This window comes from Felis catus, chromosome X (genome assembly GCF_018350175.1).
Source record: "Felis catus isolate Fca126 chromosome X, F.catus_Fca126_mat1.0, whole genome shotgun sequence".
NCBI classification, from domain to species: Eukaryota; Metazoa; Chordata; class Mammalia; order Carnivora; family Felidae; genus Felis; species Felis catus.
This window is the reverse complement of record NC_058386.1, coordinates 103,837,536-103,862,180: the sequence shown is the minus strand read 5'-3', so window position 1 is coordinate 103,862,180 and position 24,645 is coordinate 103,837,536. Positions and strand designations below refer to the sequence as shown.

Below are 24,645 nucleotides of genomic sequence, written 5' to 3'. Positions count from 1 at the left end.
TGTTAACATTAAAGTACTTAATACACGGTCTTGCACTCAGTAAGTTGTTCACTAAATGGCAGCTTAATAACAAAAACAAAAGAGCAAAGTGCCTATATGCAAATAAAACAGATTTAAAATATACTTTTCTAATATAACACACACACACACAGCCAATAATAATAGTGACCTTCATTTTACTAGCACGTATACTTCACAAATAACTATATCAATGGATCACTTGGATGGAAGCAGAGTGCTCATCTTCCTCTCACGAACCTTATCCTCTCTCTTTTTGAGTGTTTTTAAGAGAGTTTTATGATTTAAATCACAACTTGATAAACTGCCTCTGCTTTTTTAGAAATGCCTAAAGAAATGTCAGCTGTGATTGTGTGATCCTGCAAAGGGGACAGAAAAGGAAATGTGTCATAGGCTTGTGTTCTATCAAGTCCCAGAAAAAGGAGTTGTTCTAACTGCTTTCTCACCACTTTCTTGAAAATAGGCTGGAGGTAAAGACCTAGGGCAAAACAACTGATGCTACAAGTCAGTCAGGATTTCTCACTAGTATCCTGGGACCAGGGATGCTAAATAAGTCCATATTTAAAGTGACAAAAAACTTCGAAAACTCAGGTGAAAAAAGTTTATCTAAGCTTTCTTGAAAATATAGGCCACTTGGGGCGCCTGGGTGGTGCAGTCGGTTAAGCGTCCGACTTCAGCCAGGTTACGATCTCGCGGTCCGTGAGTTCGAGCCCCGCGTCGGACTCTGGGCTGATGGCTCAGAGCCTGGAGCCTCTTTCCGATTCTGTGTCTCCCTCTCTCTCTGCCCCTCCCCCGTTCATGCTCTGTCTCTGTCCCAAAAATAAATAAACGTTGAAAAAAAAATTAAAAAAAATATATATATATAGGCCATGACTTCACGGCACTTTAGTTTTTTTGTTAAGGTCACAAAGGTATTAAGTACATACTTTTTCCTATGCTTATCAAGTAGCATAAGGACTGAATAGAAATGAGACCATATATAATTATTTATACAGTTATTATTATTTTTTTTAATTTTTTTCAACATTTATTTATTTTTGGGACAGAGAGAGACAGAGCATGAACGGGGGAGGGGCAGAGAGAGAGAGGGAGACACAGAATCGGAAACAAGCTCCAGGCTCCGAGCCATCAGCCCAGAGCCTGACGCGGGGCTCAAACTCACGGACCGCGAGATCGTGACCTGGCTGAAGTCGGACGCTTAACCGACTGCGCCACCCAGGCGCCCCTATACAGTTATTAGAGTACCTAGAAGTGAGGCAAGGGAAGTTGGGGAAAGTCTAATTGCATCTGATACCGGAAGGGATACATGATCTGTATGGAAAAAGAAAAAGGAATAGTAAAACTGAAAACTTGTTCATGTTAGAGTTAAAAGAAACTATACTTCCTTATAGTGAGGGAAAGAGACTACTAATAATAAACCTACAGTAGCATTAAAAATAAATAAGATTACTACTGACTATGCTCTTGCTGCAATATGGTTGCAGAATATTATAAATGGCACATAGTGGGTGGGTGATAACTATGCAATGAATGAATAGAAATTTCAATAATTTGTATGATCTATTTTAGAGATGGCTTATGGAAAATCAGCTATAAAACCGTTTATAATTTATTGAGAACCTAATATGTGCAGTCAGATGAGGGATAAAATTGCAAGTCACAGGACCCAATCACCAAGGACTCACAATCTATAATTAGCCTCATTTTACTGGTATATGACATATTTTGCCCTTGCAAACCCGCAAGATTTCATGAAATAGAGCAAAACTTTAATGTATGCTGATAACTGCTTACAAGAATATCTGCACGAGAAACATCTCCTGACTAGATTGTGCTGTGCTAGACATCTCCAAAACAAGCACCAATCCTAAAGGAATCCATTCTTTTTTTTTTTTTTCCATTAAATTAAAGCAATATGCTATTTGGGAAAGGTAAATATTATCAGGAATGAGTTTACCAGAGGAATTTATTACCTTCCAGTTATAAATAGTCTGATAAAGGGAGAATAATGTAGATGCACTTTGATTTTGAAGTTGAGAATCATAGGATTTTGAAGCTGAAAAAGCCTAAATGGTCTAATTTTATAGATGTGGATACTAAGACCCTAAAAGACTGAGAGCCATAAATGAGTTAGAAAGTGAAATAAGTTGGGGCGTCTGGGTGGCGCAGTCGGTTAAGCGCGTCCGACTTCAGCCAGGTCACGATCTCGCGGTCCGTGAGTTCGAGCCCCGCGTCGAGCTCTGGGCTGATGGCTCAGAGCCTGGAGCCTGTTTCCGATTCTGTGTCTCCCTCTCTCTCTGCCCCTCCCCCGTTCATGCTCTGTCTCTCTCTGCCCCAAAAGTAAAAATAAAACGTTGAAAAAAAAAGTGAAATAAGTGATGTAAGATTTAAACTCAGGCTATATAAATCTCAGTTCCATGATCTTTCTTCTGTTCTTGCCATCCTTCAGGAGATATGGACTTCCATATTTTATTCCAATGCAAGGAAGGGACAAAAGTTGCCAAAGATCATCTTGGTATACCTAACTATTTTGTCTACAGATGACTTTTAACATTTATTTATTTTTGAGACAGAGAGAGACAGAGCATGAATGGGGGAGGGTCAGAGAGAGGGAGACACAGGATCCGAAACAGGCTCCAGGTTCTGAGCTGTCAGCACAGAGCCCGATGCGGGGCTCGAACTCACAGAGTGTGAGAGGTGAAGTCACCTGAGGTGAAGTCAGCCGCTTAACCGACTGAGCCACCCAGGCGCCCCTACAGATGACTTTTAAAGTGATGATGTCATGGGCCAAATTATGTCACAAATGTGTTTCTTTGACATACACATTAAACAGTTTTGCATTATTTGCCAGCATTTTAAATTAAGGATTTCACATTTAGAAAAACAGATTATAAGGTTCTCTTGAAAAATAAGATCTGGAAACACTGGGCTCTCATCCCCAAATGACAAAAATTGACCAGAGCTGGGTAGTAATTTCCACCATCAAGCAGACATGTGTGCTTCAGTTTACCAACTTCTACTAACCTCCACTGAATTTTACACACAGCCTGTTTCACTCATTTATATACGACATATTTCTCTAGTCCTAGGGTTTTGAGTTTGTGACTTTTGTAATCAATTCTAAATGAAAGATTTTAAATTTAAATATGTTGTGACTTCAAAGCTTCTAAATAATTACAAAATCAAAAACCTGAAGTGCTTAACACTATAGAAAGATGATTAAAAACTCATTATGATATTACTGTAAATATTTCTGCAGTGAGGTTCCTTTATTCCTTTATTAGTTAGCAAAGATGATTTGAAGTTTAAAAAAGGATGTTAAACAAGATTCCCAGTAATAAAATAATTTATGATGACACATTAACACATCTATTGAGATGATATCTCAGATGATCAATAAAACCAGGAAATGGTTCTTTGAAAAGTTCAACAAAAATGATAAACTTTTAGCCAGACTCATGAAAAAAGGAAAGAGAATTCATATAAAATCAGAAATGAATGAGGAGAAATAACAACCAACACCACAGACATGCAAAATATTATAGGAGAATATATGAAAAATTATATGCCAACAAATTGGACAACATAGAGAAAATGGATAAATTCCTAGAAACATATAACCTTCCAAGTTGAATCAGGAAAAAAATAGAAAATTTTAACAGGTCAATTACTAACAATAATTGAAGGAGTAACAAAAAAAATTCCCAACAAGAAAAGGTCCAGGATCAGATGGCTTCACAGATGAATTCAACCAAACATTGAAGAAGAATTAATACCTATTTTTCTCAAACTTTTCCAAAAAAATAGGAGAGGAAGGAAGTATCCCAGACACATTTTGTGAGGCTAGGATTACACTGATACCTAAACCAGATAAAGACACTACAGAAGAAAGAAGAAAGAAAAAAGAGAGAAGAAAGAAAGAAAGAGCAAGCAGGCAAGCTACAGGCCAATATTTCTGATGAACATAGATGCAAAAATCTTCAACAAAATATTAGCAAACCGAATCCAAAAATACATTAGAAAAATCACTCACCATGATCCAGTGGGATTTATTCCAGGGATGCATGGGGTAGAGGTGGGGGATTCAGTATTTGCAAATTGATTAACAAGATATATCATATTAAAAGGAGAAAGGATAAAAACCATATTGTCAATTCAATAGATGCAGAAACATCACGTGACAAAGTACATCTATTCATGATGAAAACTCTCAACAAAGTAGGTTTAGAGGAAACATAACTTCAAAACAATAAAGACTATATATGAAAAACCTGCAGCTAACATCATACTCAACGGGAAAAAAACTGAGAGATTTTCTTCTAAGGTCAGAAACAATACTAGCATGTCCACTCTCACAACTTATATTCAACATAGTAATGAAAGTCCCAGCCACAGCAATCAGACAAGGAAAAGAAATAAAAGGCATCCAAATTGGTAATGAGGAAGTAAAATTTTCATTATTTGCAAATAACATAATACTATATGTAGAAAGCCCTAAAGACTCCACTGAAAAACTACTAGAATTGATAAATGAATTCAGTAAAGTCACAGAATACAAAATTGATATCCAGAAATCTATTGCATTTCTATACACTAATAATGAAATATCAGAAAAAGAAGAAAACAATCCCATTTACAACTACATCAAAAATAATAAAATACCTAGGAATAAACTTAACCAAGTGGGTGAAATGCCTGTACTCTAAAAACTGTAAAACACTGATGAAAGTTAAGATAACACAAACAAATGGAAAAATAGCTGATACTCATGGATTGGGAGGACAAATATTGTTAAAATACCCATATTACCCAAAGCAGTCTATAGATTAATGCAATTCCTATCAAAATGCCAACATTTTTCAGAGAAATAGAACAAATAATTCTAAAATTTGTATAGAAACACAAAAGACACTAAATAACCAAAGAAATATTGAAAAAGAAGAATAAAGCTGGAAGTACCATAATCCCAGATTTCAAGATATACTACAAAGTGGCAATAATCAAAAGTGTGGTACTAGAACAAGGGTAGACACATAAATCAGCAGAACAGAATAGAGAGTTCAGAAATAAACTTATCCTTTTATTGTCAATTAATCTACAACAAAGGAGGCAAGAATATACAATGGGAAAAAAAAAACAATCTCTTCAATAAATGTTGGGAAAACTGGACAAAATGCAAAAGAATGAAACTGGGCCACTTTCTTTTTTTTAAATATATTAAATTTATTTTCAAATTGGTTTCCCTACAACACCCAGTGCTCATCCCAACAGGTGCCCTCCTCAATACCCATCACGCATCCTCCCCGCACTCCCACCCCCATCAACCCTCAGTTTGTTCTCAGTTTTTAACAGTCTCTTATGCTTTGGCTCTCTCCCACTCTAACCTCTTTTTTTTTCCTTCCCCTCTCTCATGGGTTTCTGTTAAGTTTCTCAGGATCCACCTAAGAGTGAAAACATATGGTATCTGTCTTTCTCTGTATGGCTTATTTCACTTAGCATCACACTCTCCAGTTCCATCCACGTTGCTACAAAGGGCCATATTTCATTCTTTCTCATTGCCACGAAGTATTCCATTGTGTATATAAACCACAATTTCTTTATCCATTCATCAGTTGATGGACATTTAGGCTCTTTCCAAAATTTGGCTATTGTTGAGAGTGCTGCTATAAACATTGGGGTACAAGTGCCCCTATGCATCAGTACTCCGTATCCCTTGGGTAAATTCCTAGCAGTGCTATTGCTGGGTCATAGAGTAGGTCTATTTTTAATTTTCTGAGGAACCTCCACACTGTTTTCCAGAGTGGCTTCACAAACTGGGCCACTTTCTTACACCACACACACAAATGCACTAAAAATGGATTAAGGTCTTAAATCTGATGCCTGAAACCATAAAAATCTTAGAAGAGAACAAAGGCAGTCATTTCTCTGACATCAGCCATAACAATATCTTTCCAGATATGTCTCCTGAGACAAGGGAAACAGAAGGAAAAATAAACTATTGGGACTTCATCAAAACAAAAAGCTTCTGTGCAGTAAAGAAAACAGTCAACAAAACTAAAAGACAACGTACTGAATAGGAGGAGATATTTGCAAATAACATATCCAATAAAGGATTAATATCCAAAATGTATTTAAAAAACCTCTACAATTCAACATAAAAAATACAAATAATCTAACAATGGGCAAAAGACATGAACAGACATTTCCCTAAGAAGACATCCAGATGATCACTATGAAAAGATGCTCAACATCACTCATCATCAGGGAAATGCAAATCAAAACCACAATGAGATATCACCTCGCATGTGTCAGAATGGCTAACATCAATAGACAGGAAATAATAAGTGGTGGCAAGGATGTGGATAAAAATGGACCCTCATGCACTGTTTATGGGAATGCAAATAGGTACAGCCACTGTGAAAACAGTATGGAAGGAAGCTCCTAAAAAACTTAAAAATAAAATTACCATATGATCCAGTAATTCTACTACTGGGTATTTACCCAAAGAAAATGAAAACACTAATTTGAAAATATTTGTGCACCACTATGTTTATTGCAACATTATTTAAAATAGTCAAGATACAAAAGCAACACAAGTGCCTATTGATAGATGAATGGATAAAGAAGATAAAGAATAGGTAAAGAAGATATATATTATATATATATAAAACTATATATATATGTATAGTTTATATATATATATATATATATATATATATATATAAACTTTTACTCATCCATAAAAAAGAAAGAAATCTTGCCATTTGCAACAACATGGATGGACTCAGAGGATATTATGCTAAGAGAAATAAGTCAATCAGAGAAAGACAAATACCACATGATTTCACTCATATGTTGAATTTAAGAAACATTAATCAAGTGAAGAAAAAAAAAGAAACAAAAACAGACTCTTAAATACAGAGAATAAATTGGTAGCTGCCAGAAGAGAGGTGAGTGGAGGGATGAATGAAATTGATAAACAAGGTTAAGAGTATATTTATTTTGATGAGCACTGAGAAATGTAAAGAATCCGGGGTGCCTGAGTGGCTCAGTTGGTTAAAAGTCTGACTTTGGCTCAGGACTTTGGCTCAGGTCATGATCTCATGTTCATGAGTTCAAGCCCCACGTCGGGCTCTGTGATATCAGCCTGCTTTGGATTCTGTGTCTCATTCTCTCTCTGCCCCTCCCCTGTTCATGCTCTCTTTCTCTCTCAAAAATAAACATTAAAAAAATTAGAAAAAGAAATGTATAGAATTGAATCATTATATTATTCACCTGAAACTAATATAACACTGTATGTTAATTTTATTTGAATTAAAAAATACAGTTAAAACAGTAAGTATATTAAACAAGATACCCAGTAATGAAATAATTTACTATGACACATTTACATGTTTATCAAAGGAATAAGGAAATTTCTAACATTCAAAAATAACGTGTGCAGTGTTTGCAAAAGATAAAATGTATAAAACATTTCAGTTAAACCATGGTACAACAGACAAAGGATTCATTGTTTCAGGATTCCAAGCAACATCTTATATACTTAAGGCACAACATTTTATTAGTGTTAATAAATCCAAAAATACAGCAGATAACTAAGAAATTATCAGAAGTATACAAGTACAAGCAGAGATGGCTACCTCATAATCTAATGTCAAGACCATTGGCTAAAAAAGAAAAGAAATTCATTAATCATTTCTTTTGTCTACATAATGTTAAACAACTGGCTTGACTATTTTGAAAAAACATCATTTGTCTACAACAATCTGATATTTTAGAATCATATTTGTAGACCTCTATAGAATTATACTTGATCTGAAAAAAAAAAGACATTTTCTATTTTTTATCTTTTAGGCCAAATAGTTTAAAAAGGAAAAATTATCACACATATTTTTGTCTTTAGTATATCAATTCCCCCACTTCTGCTGACAATATGCTCTGCATCACTGTATTCCTTGTAATTGGACTTTCCTTTCATTGCCTTTATCACTCAACATGTATACACTATTTACTTTGAAACAGGAAAAGAATGGGCAAATTAACAATGTATGATGAAATCAAATCCCCTAGTACAAAGTACATTCTTCCTTCCATAAATAATTTATGATTATCACCATAAAGAAATACATACATTTAGGTTTTATTATCCCTTCTGCAGATCCTCCTGTAGGCCTGAATTATGTACAGCTTTAAAAATTGTCATTAAAATAAAATATTTGGAGCCACAGCAAACCTCCTCCAAAGAGACACTTGACTATTTTTCCTCCTTGTAATTAAAAGGTCTTGTCTAGGGTTGCACTTAAAGTATAGAATTATTGGGGTGCCTGGGTGGCTCAGTAGGTTGAATGTCTGACTCTTGATTTCAGCTCAGGTAATGATCCCAGGGTCATGGAATCAACTCCCACGTTGAGCTTTGCACTGAACGTGGAGCCTCCTTGAGATTCTCTTTTCCTCTCCCTCTGCTCTCTCCCCTACTTGTGCTCCCTCTCTCTAAAAAAATAAAAATAAATAAACAAGTGTAGAATTATTTTCTGTTCAAGGTAATCCCACTTTGAGTTTGACAATGTTTTAATATGTTCTATTTTGTTTTGTTTTGCTTTGTTTTTATTTTAATAGATTCTTTGAAAATTACTTTTGGGGCACCTGGGTGGCTCAGTCGGTTGAGCCTCCAACTTTGGCTCAGGTCATGATCTCACAGTTCATGAGTTGGAGCCCCGTGTCCAGCTCTGTGCTGACAGCTTGGAGCCTGGAGCCTGCTTCACATTCTGTGTCTCCCTCTCTCTCTGCTTCTCCGCTGCTCACACTCTGTCTCTCAAAAATAAATAAAGATTTAAAAAATTAGAAAATCACTTTCAAAGTTGGTTTGGAAATTCTTAAACTGCCCACTGGAGGCCCTTGAGATAATCGGAATATTACAGCTTTGATGGAACATTACTCAAGTTCTGGAAAATCATGCAAGGTAAACTGTAGAACATTTGGAAAAATCCCAAAATAGATATTTTTAATATGTTGTTTTATTTTCCATATTTCTCTTTAAAATTACCTGTCTTTTACCCAAAATTTTCTTTTTAAACCTCATCATGACCTTGATCCAGCAACAATCCTTATGATAGGAATGTTATAAATGACTATAGTTTAATAGCTTTAATATCCTCCTACCATTTCTATGCAGCCACTGAATAACACATTTAGCTATGTTAGAAACTTGGACATTGAGGGCACACCACTGAAACTTCAAATAAAATGTCATTTGTAACTGATTAATAGAGTATTTGGTGGAGGAATTATGGAGCTACAAGTGATTCTTTCCATTAAAATAGGTTATATCAACATAAAAATAAAATATTATCCTAATATATTCTCAATATTTCCAAAAATCAAGCCTGATAAAAGGACAAAGGCCATTTTCTAATGACATTTTGTGGTTTGATACTTTTCTTCATGACCGTATTTATGACCAGACGACAGTCAATAAGCATCATTTGACTATCATTATGTAGAGAGACTTGGATTGAAGAAAGTATATCTGGCTTTATAAAATTTACATTCTAATTGGAATTTTTGATGCACATGGAGGTATACACACATAAATAAAATTAAATAGTATCATAGTATAAAAAATAATTCTCAGTTTAATTTTTCATTACAGTATCACTAAGTTTTGATAATTCAGCCTGATGGAGAATTCCAAAACTGAAGAGCTTACCATCTCATGAGATGGCTCATATTTTATAAATTTTTAGAAGATGTTTTTCTCTCATGCTAAATTAGAAATGAAATGCAAGATTCCCAGTACTTAGTGCCTAGAACATACTATGTACTCAATTAAAATTTTGTTTAAAAAATGTACTTTTTTAATATCAAGTTAATAATTTACTCTGGAATATGTTTGTCTAGTACAGCCCAGATTTGTTCTCTGGACAAATATAGAACAAGCTTGGCCTCCTTTACACAATACAACTTTAAATATTTAAACCCAGTTCTTAAATTCAGAGTTCTGAAACTGAAAGAGTTTCCTGATTTTCAAATAAGAGTGCTCATCCACCAGGATGTTTGCCAGGGCATAGAAAAAAAACCATGAGAGAAATAGAGCCGCATTGTTCTGCAACATCAATTCAAAAATTGCTGCATGAAAATATTTTTTTTATTAAAGTACAGGTACATGGTAAACTAGTATGAAAAATTCACAAGAATTTGTTGAATAAAATAAGAAATTTAAATGAAATTCCATATTTGAAGAGGCCTTCTGCCATATAACCTGGTCTACAGAGAAATCGTACCTATTTTCCTTATATATTATGGGCTTGTAGGTAGACATTTTCAGAAGATAGTTTTAGCTGACTGCTACACTATATCAATGAAGAAGCTGTCATCCAGAGAGAGGAAGTTATTTCACAAAAGTCACAACATATTTTAATGGCATATACCTGACAATAATATATGTAATATTATTCATATTCAACAAATTCCTTCAACTGTGCGTGACACATTTCAAGATCCTCATTGTCCAAATTAACCTCTTGCTCATATCTCTTAAAATATAAGGCCTTTCCATGTTATCCTTTAAATTAACAACAGCAATTTCTTTCTAAAATATAAGTCAATAACATGCAACTCTTCTTTTCATAAACACTCAGTAGTAGAAGTTATGAAGTATTTTAAAAACCAAAAGAATTGTAACATGTTAAAAGATAATGGGAGTCACCCTGAAAAAGTCCCCAGTGGCCAAGGCTGAAACAATTTAAGCAACAAATTAAATAACAAAGTATTTGCTATAACTTGAAATATAAAATAAGTATGCATGAGTACATAAATAATAAATAAATAAATAAATAAATAAATAAATAAATAAATAAATAAGACAAGTCTTCCTTACAGAAGAATTCCAATGAATGTGTGAAGATATAATTCCTCTAAGAGGTGGAGATTAATTGCCTCCTTGAGAGTAGGCTGGATTGAGTAACTTCCATATAATGGAAAAGCCCTTCAAACATCACTTTAAACATGAGATAAATGTTAACAGAACCACCAATGTCATGAGGATATCATATACCCTCTTATATGGTATGATGAGAAGGCTAATTTACTTCTATGATATTCTTCTCCAAATCCATAACCTCAGTCTTATTATGAGTAAAATATCAAACTATAGACATTATACAAAATACCTGATCAGTATTCTTCAAAATTGTCAAGTCATCAAAAATAAGGAAAATAATTCTGAGAAACAGTTATACTCAAGAGGAGCCTAAGGAGTCATGATGACTAATCTAATTTGGTATTCTGAAAAGAATCCTGGGATTAAAAACAAAAAAGACAGTAGTTCTAGAGAGTGACGTTGATGGTAATGGAAGAGGCTGTGCACGTGTGGGGAAGGCGGTATATGGGAAATCTCTGTATTTTCCTCTCAATTTTGCTGTTAACCCAAAACTACACTTTAAAACAATCTTTTATAAGAAAAAAAAGGACATTAGGAAAAGAGTAGTGAAACCCAAAAATGTATACCTTTTAATTAATGGTAATATGCTAATGTCATTTTTTCTTAGTTTTGACAAAGGAATCATGGTACTACAAGATGTTAAAACTAAGAAACTGAATGAAAAATATATGACAATTTCTGTACTAGGTTTGCAGCTTTTCTATGAATCTAAAATTATTTTGTTTTTAAGGTTTATTAAAAGAAAAAACTCCATTAGAGTGTTTTTAATGTTTATTAAAAGAAAAACCAAACTCCATTAGAGTGACATCAGCAAAAATTGCAGAGTACAGAATTCCCAGAAACACCAAAAATGGTGAACAAAAACTATCAGAATCAAGTTATCAGAACTCTGGGAAGTAATCAAAGGTTTACAGCATTCAAGTAAATGCTCAACTAAGAAAGGGGAGACTTAAATATGCTAGGAGAACTTTGTGGTATTTTAACTTAGCCTTGCCCCACCTCCCTCACCCACATGAGGGTGATTTTGAAGATGATAATTCATGTTCCTGGCATGGTTATCTGGCTCTCACAGTAGCAGAACACACCATGTTCCAAAAAATTGTATTTCTGTTTTGACCCTTCTGGAGTTTCCCTGAAGTACTGAAATGGGACATTTGCATTTGTTTCTCCTAACTTGGAACTCTCTCAGGACAGAAAACTGGCTAAGCATAAAGCATTCCTCAAAGACACTGAAAGGCAAATGAACAAGCTGCTGCTTCCAGTGGCAAAAGCTTACAGTTGGCACAAACCAGAGGCCAGCATAAGCCTGGGAGGTAAAAGCTGGAGAGACAGTAATTTTGGAAAAAAAGAACTTTGAGAAAATCTGCATATACTAGAGAATCTAGAAAACCTGGACACATGTCCAGGGAAGGACACAAGCACAGAAAAGACCTGAGAACAAACCCTAGCCCTTTACCTCCAGCAGATCCTTAGGTTTAGTTCCAATAAAAAGTGAAAGTTAAGGCAGTGTTGCAAAGGACCTGACTAAGCTTTGAAACACTGCCCCAACACAGAATCTATCAGCAAAGATTGGTAGTGCATGGTCTTTTCTTCCTTTTCTTTTCTCTGTTTTGTTCTATTTTACTTTTTGGCTTCATGTATTTAAAGATATCTCTGTCAAACCACTAGTTGACCACAAGGTAAAGTATCAGAGACTACAAAGACCACATACACACACAAAAAAAAGAGTTTTGAAAAATTACTAAACAAACAACTGTAACTCACAGTAAGCAAGAACAATAACCTTGAGGAGGGAAAGAACCAGTTTTCCAGAGTGACCATATTAGAATATCCAAAATGTTCAGTTTTCAACAAAAATCTATAAGACATACAAAGAAACAAGGAAGAATGATCCATTCACAAGGAAAAAGGAATGGAACCTGACCTTTCCAATGTAAAGGCATTGTAATTACTAGGAAATGAGTTTTAAAATATTTTAATGTTTATTTTTGAGAGAGAGAAACAGAGAGCAAGCAGGGGAGGGGCAGAGAGAGAGGGAGACACAGAATCTGAAGCTGTCATCAGAGAGTCCAATGCAGGGCTTGAACCCATGAACCATGAGATCATGACCTGAGCCGAAGTCAGACGCTTAATCGACTGAACCACCCAGGCACCCCACTAAGAAATGACTTTAAATAAACTATTGTAAGTATGCTCAAGGAGTTAAAGAACACCTTGGACAAAGAATTGAAGGAAACCAGGAGAATCCTTCCTCAATAAAAAGAGAATAACAATACAGGGGAATTACAGAACCAAACAGAAATTCTGACACTGAAAAGTATGATAACTGCAATGAAATATAAATCACTAAATGGTTTCAACAGATTTGAGTAAGCAGAAGAAAAAAATCAATGACCTTGAAGGCAAGTCAATTGAAATTATCCAGTCTGAGGAACAGAAAAAAAAAAAAAAACATAATGAAGAAAAACGAACAAATCCCAAGAGACCTGTGGGATACTATCAAGCATACCAACATATGCTTAATGGGAGTCCTGGAAGGAGAAAATCGAGCGAAACAAAAACAGAACATTTGTGGGCTAGGAAATCTTTCCTATATGAAGAGCTTCAGGCTGAAAGAAAAACACATTAGACAGTAATTGAAATCATATGAAGAAAAAAGAACAATTGCAAAAGTAACTACATAGGTAAAAAAAATACATTATTATTGTATTTCCAGTTTGTAACTCCTTATTGTTCCTATATGGTTTAAGAGTTCACTGAATTAAATAATAATTATATATCTGTGTTAATGGAGACACATTCTACAAAGGTGCAACTTGTGACAACATAATGAGGAGAGATGAAGTTATATGAGTTCTTTATACTGCTGAAGTTAATTAGATTAATTCCAATGAGATTGTCATAAGCATAATATGTTAATTTCATTCCCAAATAAAATAACTAAAAATATACAGAAAAGGAACTGAAAAAAGTGTCAAAATAGTACAGTGCAAAAACTAAAATAAACACAAAATACTTAAGCTATGCAGGAAATAAGAACCAAAAATGATAAGATGTATAGAAAACAAATAGCAAAATGGCAGAAGTCCTTCTGTATCAGAAGTAACTTTAAATTAAAATGATTTAAACACTCTGATATGCTAAGTGAAATAAGCCATACAGAGAAAGACAGATACCACATGGTTTCACTCTTATGTGGATCTTGAGAAACTTAACAGAAACCCATGGGGGAGGGGAAGAAAAAAAAAAGAGGTTAGGGTGGAAGAGAGCCAAAGCATAAGAGACTCTTAAAAACTGAGAATAAACTGAGGGTTGATGGGGGGTGGGAGGGAGGGGAGGGTGGGTGATGGGTATTGAGGAGGGCACCTTTTGGGATGAGCACTGGGTGTTGTATGGAAACCAATTTGACAATAAACTTCATATATTGAAAAAATAAATAAATAAAATAAAATAAATAAAAAATAGATTGGGAGGGGGCGCCTGGGTGGCTCAGTTGATTGATGACTGACTTCTGTTCAGGTCATGATCTCACTGTTCATGAGTTCAAGCCCCACGTCGGGCTCTGTGCTGACAGCTCAGAGCCTGGACCCTGCTTCGGATTCTGTGTCTCCCTCTCTGTCTCTCTGCCTCTCTCCCACTCATGCTCTGTCTCTCTCTGTCTCAGAAATAAATTAAAAAACATAAAAAAAATAGATTGGAAGAATGGATAAAAATTGATCTAGCTGTATGCTGTATAGACAGTCTATATCCAAAGTTACAAATAAGCTGAAAATGAAAAATAAAAAATATATATCCAGGCAATTGTAACTAAGGAGCAGAAATGGCTAAATTAATATTACTCAAAATAGACTTTAAGTCAAAAAATGTTACCAGATACAAAGAGGGATAACTTATATTGATAATATGGTCAACTTATCAAGAGGATATCACAATTATAAACATATGCACAGCTAACCACTGTGAAAAGATATGAAGCAAAATTTGAAAGAATTGAAATGAAAAAAAAAGAGTAGTCCTACAATAATTGGAGATTTCAACAACCCATTTACAATAATTGACAGAACAATGAAATAAATAATTAGTAAAAAAATAGAGGACTTGAATAACATTAATAACAAGACCTAATGGACATAGACAGAACCACTTCCCCTGGAAAGAGCAGGACAAGCATTTTTCTCAAAAGAGTAGGACAAGCATTTTTCTCAAGTGCACGTGGAATATTATCCATGAAAGATTTTGCTAGCCCAGAAATCAAATTTCAATAAATTTTAAAAGATTAAAATCATACAAATTATTTTCTCTGACAACAATGAATTTTGTTGAATGAAACTAAAAGTCAATATCAGAGGAAAACTGGAAAATTTACAAATATATAAAAATTAAACAAAGTAAGTATTGAGTTGAAGAAATCAATAACAAGAGAAATTAGAAAATATCTGGGGTGCTTGGGTGGCCTAGTCAGTTAAGCTCTGACTTTGGCCAGGTCATGATCTTGCAGTTCATGAGTTTGAGCCCTGCTTAGGGCTCTGTGCTGACAGTTCAGAGCCTGGAGCCTGCCTCATACTCTGTCTCTCTCTCGAAAAAAAAATAAACATTAAAAAATTTTTTAAAAAGAAAATATTTAAAGGCCGATCAAAACAAAAACACAACACTGAATGCAGTAAAGGCAGTGCTCATATGGAAATACATACTGTAAATAACTACGTTAAGAAAAGTGAAAGATCTCAAACCAAAAACCTAAATTGATACCTTGAGGAATGAGAAAAAGCAAACTAGACCAAACTAGCAGAGGAAAGAAATCACAAAAGATCAAAGAAGAGGTAGAGAACATTTTAAAAAACTAATCAATGAAACCAAAAGTTGGTTCTTTGAAAATATCAACAAATTGATAACTCTTTAGCTAGAATGATGAAGAGAGAGAAAACACAAATAATTGAAATCAGAAATTAAAATGGAGATATTACCACTGATCTTATAGAAACAGAAAGGATTATAAGAGAATACTAAGAACAACCGTACACCAACAAATTGTATAACCAACTAAAATGGACAAATTCCAAAAACATACAAATTACCAAAATTGACTTAATAAAAAATAATAAATCTGAACATGTCTAAAACTATGTAGATTGACTCAGTAAACAAAAACCTCCTAACAACAAAAAGCCCAGGAGCAGATGGCTTCACTTGCTATATTTAAGGAAGAATGAACACAAACGCTTCTAAATTTTTTCCCAAAAAATAGAAAAGGAGGTAACTTTCCCTCTTTATCCCATGACCCTAATACCAAAGCCTGACAAGGATAAAACAATAAAAGTACAGAACAATGTCCCTCATGAAAATATATATAAAATCCTCTACTAAATACTAGAAATGGAGTCCAGAAGCATTATATAAAAGAGCTATATATCATGACTAAGTGAGATTTATCCTAGAAATGTAAGGGTAATTCAACATGTGAAAACCAATTAATGTAATACATGACATTTATAGAATTAAGGGAAAAATGATCTCAATTGATGAAAAAAATCATTTGAAAAAATCCAATACTCTTTCATGATGAAAACACTTAAAAACTAGAAATAGAAGGGATCTTTTTCAATATGATAAAGGCAGTTATGAAAAACACACAACTAACATTATACTAAGTGGTGAAAGTCTACAAACTTTTCCCTTATGATCAAGAACAAGACTAGAAAGCCCACTTTCTTCCTCTTATTCAACATTGTACTGGAAGTCCTAGCCAGAGAAGTTGAGAAAGAGTAAGAAATAAATATCTAAATTTATTTAGAGAGTAGAAGTAAGAAGTAAAAGAAAAGAAGTAAAAGGAAGAAGTAAAACTAAATCTATTCACAGATAAAATGATTTTACATTTAGAAAACACCGAAGAATTCACATACAAAAGCAAAAAGATATATTAGAACTAATAAACCAAATCAGTAAAATTGCATGATACAAGATGTATACAATACAGCTGAACAATCAGAAAAGGAAATTAAGAAAATAATTCAATTTACTATACAATCGAAAAGAATAAAACACTTAGGGATCAATGTAAAAGAATTTTATAGTGAAAACTACAAATTATTATTGAAATACATTAAAAAGATCTAAATAAATGGAAAGATATTCTGTGTTCATAAACAGGAAGACTTAATACTTATTGTAAAGATGGCAATACTACCCAAAGCAATCTACAGATTCAAAGCATTTTCCATCAAAATTCCAATGGCCTTTTTTGCAGGTATGGAAATGTTCATTTTTAAATTCATGTGGAATTGCAAGAAACCCCAAATAGTCACAACAATCTTGAAAAAGAACAGAGTATACACATTTCCTAATTTCCACATTTGCTACAAAGCTGCAGTAATTACAACAGTTTGGTACTGGCATAAAGACAAGAATATCAATCTATTCTTTGAGAGTGGAATGAGGGTACATACCCAAACATGTTTAGCTGATATTTAACAAAGGTGGTGAGATCATCCTATAGGGAACGAATAGCTCGTTCAACAAGTGTCACAGAAACAACTGGATATCCATGTGAAAGAGACTGAACTTGTTTCCCTATATCATATCATATACAAAAATTTATTCAAAATGGATTAAAGACAAGAACTAAAACTGTACGAAGAAACCAGGGGTAAACTTTCATGTTTTGGGTTTAGCATTGGGTTCTTAGATATAAAACCAAAAGTATATGCAACAAAAGAAGAAACATAAATTAGACATCATCAAAATTAAAAATTTGTGCACCAAATGATACCATCAAGAAAGTAAAAACAACTTATAGAAGTAAATTCAATTAATTTGTTTCCAGCTTTCATCATTTCATAGCATTTTGCAGTTTATTTCTTAATATTTTTAATTCTGACTTGTATGGTACTGGATCCCGTATTCTTTTTTTGTTTTTACCCTTTACAATTCTCAGCTGAGTGGCTTGAATACGCAAGTGATAATAATTTTTTTTAATTAACTCCTGAATGAATGTCAATTTATCTTAGTTTCCCTGATACTTATAATCATTTAAGAACACATGAAAACAATGGCTTGCTAATGAAGAAATAATTCTAAGAAAATGTAGAATAAAGGAGTGATCAAACTCACTTTGGTATAATAAAAAAATACATCCAACAGAAGTAAATTTTAAACAAAATTTTGAAAGAAATAAGGAAATGTTTTATTGGTGGTTAGTGGAAATGAATCTATAGAGGTGTAAGTAGAAAAATAATGTAATCAATAAGGACAGGCCAAAAACTAATAATAACATTGGTGTAAAATGAGGTAACAAATAAATGAGACTGTGTGAAATGTGTGGACTCTGATTGAAAATAACACAAAAGCCATGATTATAAGCAACAAATAAAAAGGATTTTGTTAATTATCTAACTTACTTTATTACTTATTTAAATGTGATGCATTTGCCTCATAGGCAAGCCAGAAGAGTTAGACAATTTTCTTTTCTACCTCATATCTTATCTATCAAATTAGAGGGATTAGACATGGTGCCCTATCAACCTATGGTTTGGGATATGAATAAATGTATATCATTTATACATTGATTGTAAAAATGAGGCAATCCATGCCACATGTCAATATGTCATAACTGAAAAGTGAAGTTGGGGGTGTGAATTGGTTTAGGCATCTATCTACTGACTGAGAGGTTATAGATGACCCTAAAGCCTTAGTTCTAATCTTTTGAGGGTTTTTCCTTTGAAAAACAGTATTCATTTTACAATGTGAATGAAATAAATCACACGAATGAAATAAATCATTCATACATTTCACTAATTCTATAGTCATATATGGCCAGCAAAGTAGCCTGCAGGGCAAAATCACTCATTATAATTTGGGGGACTATTTTGTGTGTGTGTGTGTGTGTGTGTGTGTGGTCAATATATTTCACTACAAGCACATTCATTTAAGTGCATTGATTATGAAACCTACTTTAGCACTCTGTACCAAATAATCTTTTTCACAGTGTAGTCTCTTTGGTGTTTTTTTCACTGCTGACTCTAGTTTTGTTTTGTCCTTGTGTAGAGACAGAGTCTTGCTGAATCTCAACTTCTCTATCAGCTAAATAGGAACAGTAGTACTGGCCATGAAAACCTCCCTCCTCCACCCAAAATGATTAGAAAGACATGCTGGAGCTAGATTGCTGATGGTTACTTCCAAAGTGCCGGGGTGACAAAATTCACAACAGATTCTTATTAATAAAGAACCTACAACTATATTAAATGTTTCACTTATCCACTTAAGTACTTTTAAAGCCCTTTTAACTTTGACAAGCATAAAGGAAAAAAATATTCTTGACAATGATCAAGAATGAAAAAATATGCGTGCTCTTTGATTGCCTGCCAAATAAATGAAGGGAACACTAAATAACCCCTCCATGACATTAGAGATGATGAGACAGCTTGAAAAGGAGTCCAATAGTACCTGAGTTTTAAGTGTATTTACTTCATAGAAAGCTGACTGAATCTTTAAGCTTTAAGAAAAAGAAATAGAAAACAGATAAAGATGTTTTGCTTACAGTAAGGAAGGCTATGGGATCCTCCCATTATTTTGTACCTTGAACCCACCTTTCTTATATAGCAGGAGTCATTCTTTCTCTATCCCACAAACCCCCAAACACTTGCAACCCAGAAAGCAAAAATATTCTATAGTTAAGATAGTCATTTCAAATCCCACTAAAGGGAAAACATAAAAACAAAAGTTAAAAAAAAAAGTCTAGATCTTAAATCAACACAGCTTGTCTTAATGTATAGGAATACAGCATTTACCTTGATCATTTGCATTTAAATAGCACTGTATGGTTTCCAATGCACTTTTAAGTAAACTAACTCATAGAGAAACTCTTTGATGTGGAGCAAGGGGCTGCAAGTGTTAGCATTCTCATTTCACAAGAGAAGACTTAGGTGAAATGACTCACTCAAGCTAACACATCTAGGAAGTGGCAAAGCTAGAACCATAATTAAGGTCTCCTAACTCTAAATCCTATATTTTTCCCCCATTGTGAGCCATCACCTGCTTCATAGTAACATCTTATCTTTGTATAGAAGTTTTAGAGTTTCTCAAGTGCTTTCACATATATTAGGTGGAACCACATGGAATTGTCCATATCCACCTATTTTTTGAATCACCAACTAAAATGGTGATTTCACATGGTTCAAATAAACTGACTTTTTCAATTTCACAAGGTTCTTTACTGTCCTCCTACCTTCCAGTAGTCACCATCTCTCACATCACCCTCGTCTGCAAACATTTACATTAATATAGTCAAGGACTACTGTTGCCAGGTGCTCTCAATTTAGGAAGAGACACACGTTATGAATTTTTAATTACTCCCTCCTTCCTAATTAATTCACGCTTTGCCCTCTTCCATCTATATCCTCTAAGTGACTGATAAATGACTTTATACAAGAGTTCTAATAATTAAGATGAACAACATGTTACCTCTCCAAAAGGCATTTGCCCTAGTCATTGCAGGTCATTAATTCAACAGAATAAATCTCTAAGAATCTCCAAACTTACATTCCAGTACAATAGTTGTGCTTCTTACAATGCTGTCACTCATTTCCCACCAACTAACCTGATGTTTATTCACACTGTGAAAGACTTCCTAATAGATTACTCCCACTTTCCTCTCTCCATCATTTCCATTCTTCCCCCTTTCCTCTCTATCCTTTCTTTTTCATTCTCTCTTCCATCTTTTTTTTATTCTAAGTGTTTTCATTTGTTCCACAAACTAATAACCTCTGTAGTGATAAACAAAGATTACCAACATAAGAACAGGAATTACTTATTGACAGCAAAAGAATCAGTGGTCATCCACCACCATCTGTGTTTGGCAGAGACTCAAATCAAAGGCAGGCAGATTAGTGGGTAAGCTTTCTGATGGCAAAAGGGGAAGGTCTAATGAGAGGCTGTTGGGGTGGCAAAGCAGGATGGGAGCTGACTAGAAGAGGAATGTCCTATGTAATTGGTGAGGGGGATCATATCTGCTTTCCCCTCTCAGTCTGAGACTGGGGGCAAGGAACAAGGGAAGCTGTCATTCCAGTCCTGACCCTGTCTGTTTGGGGCCCATCAGTTGCAGAGACTGTGTTTGGAGTTTCACCTCTTTTGCCATCTTTTCACCAAGCACCTTTGGGGTCCATCAATCTTGTTCTTTCTATCTAGCTATATGAAGAACAACAGTAACATGTTTACATGTTTCCATCTTTTTCTCTATTATCATTCTCCCCAATAGCTTTCCTTCCCTTTGTTCCTCTCCACCTTACCCAGAGTACCTTTTTCCTATTTCAGATCTTCTTTCTCCCTACCAAAAAAACGGGCTTGTCAGTAACCATAGGGCAACATATACAACTTCTAATTTTCTTCTGTCCTAAAGAAGTGACTGGCTTTCAATTAAAAACTATCTGGGATGCTCCTGGCACTATGTGAATCTGTCTCTTGCTTCAACAGTGTTTGTAAAGAGCAAGACCTAAGAGGACAGCCCTTCTTCAAGCCTCCAATCACCCTCCACCTTCTTGCAACCTCCAGGACCATCTTCTCAGCCATCCCCTACCTTCAGGACCAACAAATACCATTTTTTGATGAGATCCTTATTGCTGACCAACCATGAGCTCCCAGGTTTATCAGAATTATTCCACGAAGTGGATGGAGGCCACCAGTCAATGGCCCAGTCAACTTCCATCTGCAGGCCTATGACACCTACCTATCTCTGAGCTTCTATTTTCACCCTGAAGATATAGCTCTGGAGAGTGAAGGCCACTTTTTCAGCAGCCACTTCTGGGAGTTGGTCCAATGTTTCTGAAGTTTCAAAACCAGTGCAGTGGCTATGCCCTTTTCCAGGACATGCAGCAGTCATCCCTAAAGGAGCGGGGTAAAACCCTAGATGCCATGGAAACCAGAGTGGCCCTAGAGGAGAACCTGAACCAGGCCTTTTTGGATCTGCATGCCCTGGGTTCAGCCTATACAGATCCCTCTGCCTGCGCAGATCTCTGTGAATTGCTGGTGAGCCACTTCCCAGATGAGGAGGTAAAACTCCTTAAGAAGACGGCAACCACCTTACTAATCACAGGATGGCTGGCCCCTAGGCTCACCTGGACAAGTACTTATTCAAAAGGCTCACCCTCAAATGCAACTAGAGTTTCTGGAGTCCAGCAGCCTTTGAGGAGCCCCTCTGCATCCCCCTGGTGTCAAGGCTTCTGCCTGAACCTCTCTTTAAATGTCCTCCTTAAATGAAGCTTTTTAACTACCCTGGAGTCCTTGCTCAAGCTGTGAACCAACCATAAATAAAGCTTTTTATTGGGGAATAAAAAACCTATTCAACTATCTTCTCTGTGTAGTAAATACTATGTTCTCTATGCAGACTTGAGTTGGTTACTGTGACAAGCAATTTACTTAGTATTTTCTGGTTGTTAGTCATGGTACTCATTCCACATGTATTTGTTTTAATTAACTTATTTTTAGATGATTGTAGATGCACATGTACCTATAAGAAATAATAGAGTTCTTGTGTGTATGCTTTACACATTTTCCCCAGGTAACATCTACCAAAACTATTGTATAATACCACAACAAAGATATTGAGATTAATATGGTCAAGATACAAAACATTTCCATCACCACAGGGATTCCTTATTTTGTCCTTTTATAGTCACACCCACACTCTTCCCTAACCCTCAGTCCCACCCTTGATCTCTGGTAATCATTAATCAGTTCTCCATCTATAATTTTGTAATTTCAAGAATGTTATATAAATTGAATCATATACTATGTAAGGTTTTGACATCAGCTTTTTTCACAAAGTATAATTCTCTCGAGATTCATTTAGGTTGTTACTTGTATCAATATGCCATTTCTTTTTATTGCTAAGTAGCATTCCAAGGTATCACTGTACCACAATTAGTTTAACCATTCATCCTGTGAGGGACATTTGTGTTATTTCCAATTAGGAGCCATTACAAATAAATGAGCTGTAAATATCCACATACAAATTTTTAATGGAACATATGCTTTCCTTTTTCTGAGATAAATGTCTAAGTACAATTGCTGGGCTGTATGCTCATCACAAGTTTAATGGGTTTTTGTTGTTGTTGTTGTTTTAAGAAACTGACCAAGTGTTTTTTCAGAGTTGCTGAACCATTCCACATTTCACTGTTAATGTATGAGCAATCCAGTTTCTCTGCATCCTTGTCAGCATTTGGTGTTGTCACTATGTGTATAGTTTATATATTTTATATAGTATATATTTAACCATTCTGATAGGTATATAGTAATAGCTCATTATAGTTTTCGGCATTTACCTAGTGGCTAATAAGTTGAATATTTTTTCATGTGCTTACTTGTCATCTGTATGTCCTATTTTGTGAATTGTGTCTTCATGTCTTTTGTCCATTTTATTTTTTTAACTGATGCATTTGAGAGTTCTTTGTATATCCTAGATATGAATCCTTTGTGAGATTCTCTATTAAAACCATCTAGTCCTAAAGACTTCATTTGGGGGAGTTTTTAACTTATGAATTCAATTTCCTTAATATTTATGTGGCTATTCAAACTACATATTTCATATTAAGTCATGATAATGTGTGTAAGGATCAATTGTGTAAGGATTGATTGTGTAAGTTGTCAAATTTACTTTTTAATTTTTTAAATATTTCTTTGTTTTTTGAGAGAGAGAGAGAGAGAGTGCAAGTAGGCTGGAGGCAGAAAGAGAGAGACAGAATCAGAAGCAGGCTCTAAGCTCCAAGCTGTCAGCACAGAGCCCGTTGTGGGCTCAAACCCAGGCCACGAACTGTGAGATCATGACCTGAGCCGAAGTGGGATGTTTGACTGAGACATCCAGGCACTTCCAAGTTTATTTTTGAATAGTTGTTCTTATGCTCCCTTACTATCTTCTTGATGTCTGCAGAGTCTTTAGTGATATTCTGTTTAATTCCTGATATTTGTATCTTATTTCTTCTTTTTTGTAAGTCTTGCTAGAAAGTTGTAAATGTTTTTGGTCTTTTAAAAGAATCAGCTCTTTCACTTTTTTCTCTATTGTTTTCCCATTTTCAATTTTATTGATTTCATATTTTTATTATTTTCTTCCTTTAGCTTCCTTTGGGATTATTTTGCTCTTTTTCTCTAGATCCTTGAGATAAAACCTTGGCTTATTACTTTGAAATGTTTCTTCTTTTCTAAAGTCTGCTTAAGCATTATAAATTTCCCTCCCAGCACTGTTATAGTGGTGTACCACAAATTTTAATATGGTGAATTTTAATTTTTATTACATTCAATAAGTTTTTTTCCCTTTATTAGTTCCTCTTTGAGCCATAGATTATTTAGAAGTTTGTTGTCTGTTTTCCAAGTGTTCTGGGATTTTCTTGTTATCCTTCTGTTCTTGATTTCTAGTTTAATTCCATAGTGGTCAGACAACACATTTTGTGTGATTTCAATCATTTTAAAATTTTTGAGGTTTGTTTTATGCCTCAAGTATCATCTGTCTTGGTATATCTTCTATGAGAACCTTAAAATAATGTTATCTGCTTTGGGGGGATAAAGTGCTCTATAAATATCAATTAGATGTGCTTGTTTAATGTTATTGTTGAGTTCTATATACTTATGAATTTTCTGTCCAGTTGTTCTGTCACTTGTTGAGAGGAAGTGTTGAAGTCTTTGATTAAATTGTGGGATTATCTATA

The 24,645-nt window shown here is 34.6% G+C and overlaps 1 pseudogene; it reads left to right on the top strand.

The window, feature by feature from the left end:
- Positions 1-21,577: 21,577 nt before the first annotated feature.
- On the top strand, positions 21,578-22,107 carry LOC101099190 (annotated as a pseudogene).
- Positions 22,108-24,645: the final 2,538 nt, after the last annotated feature.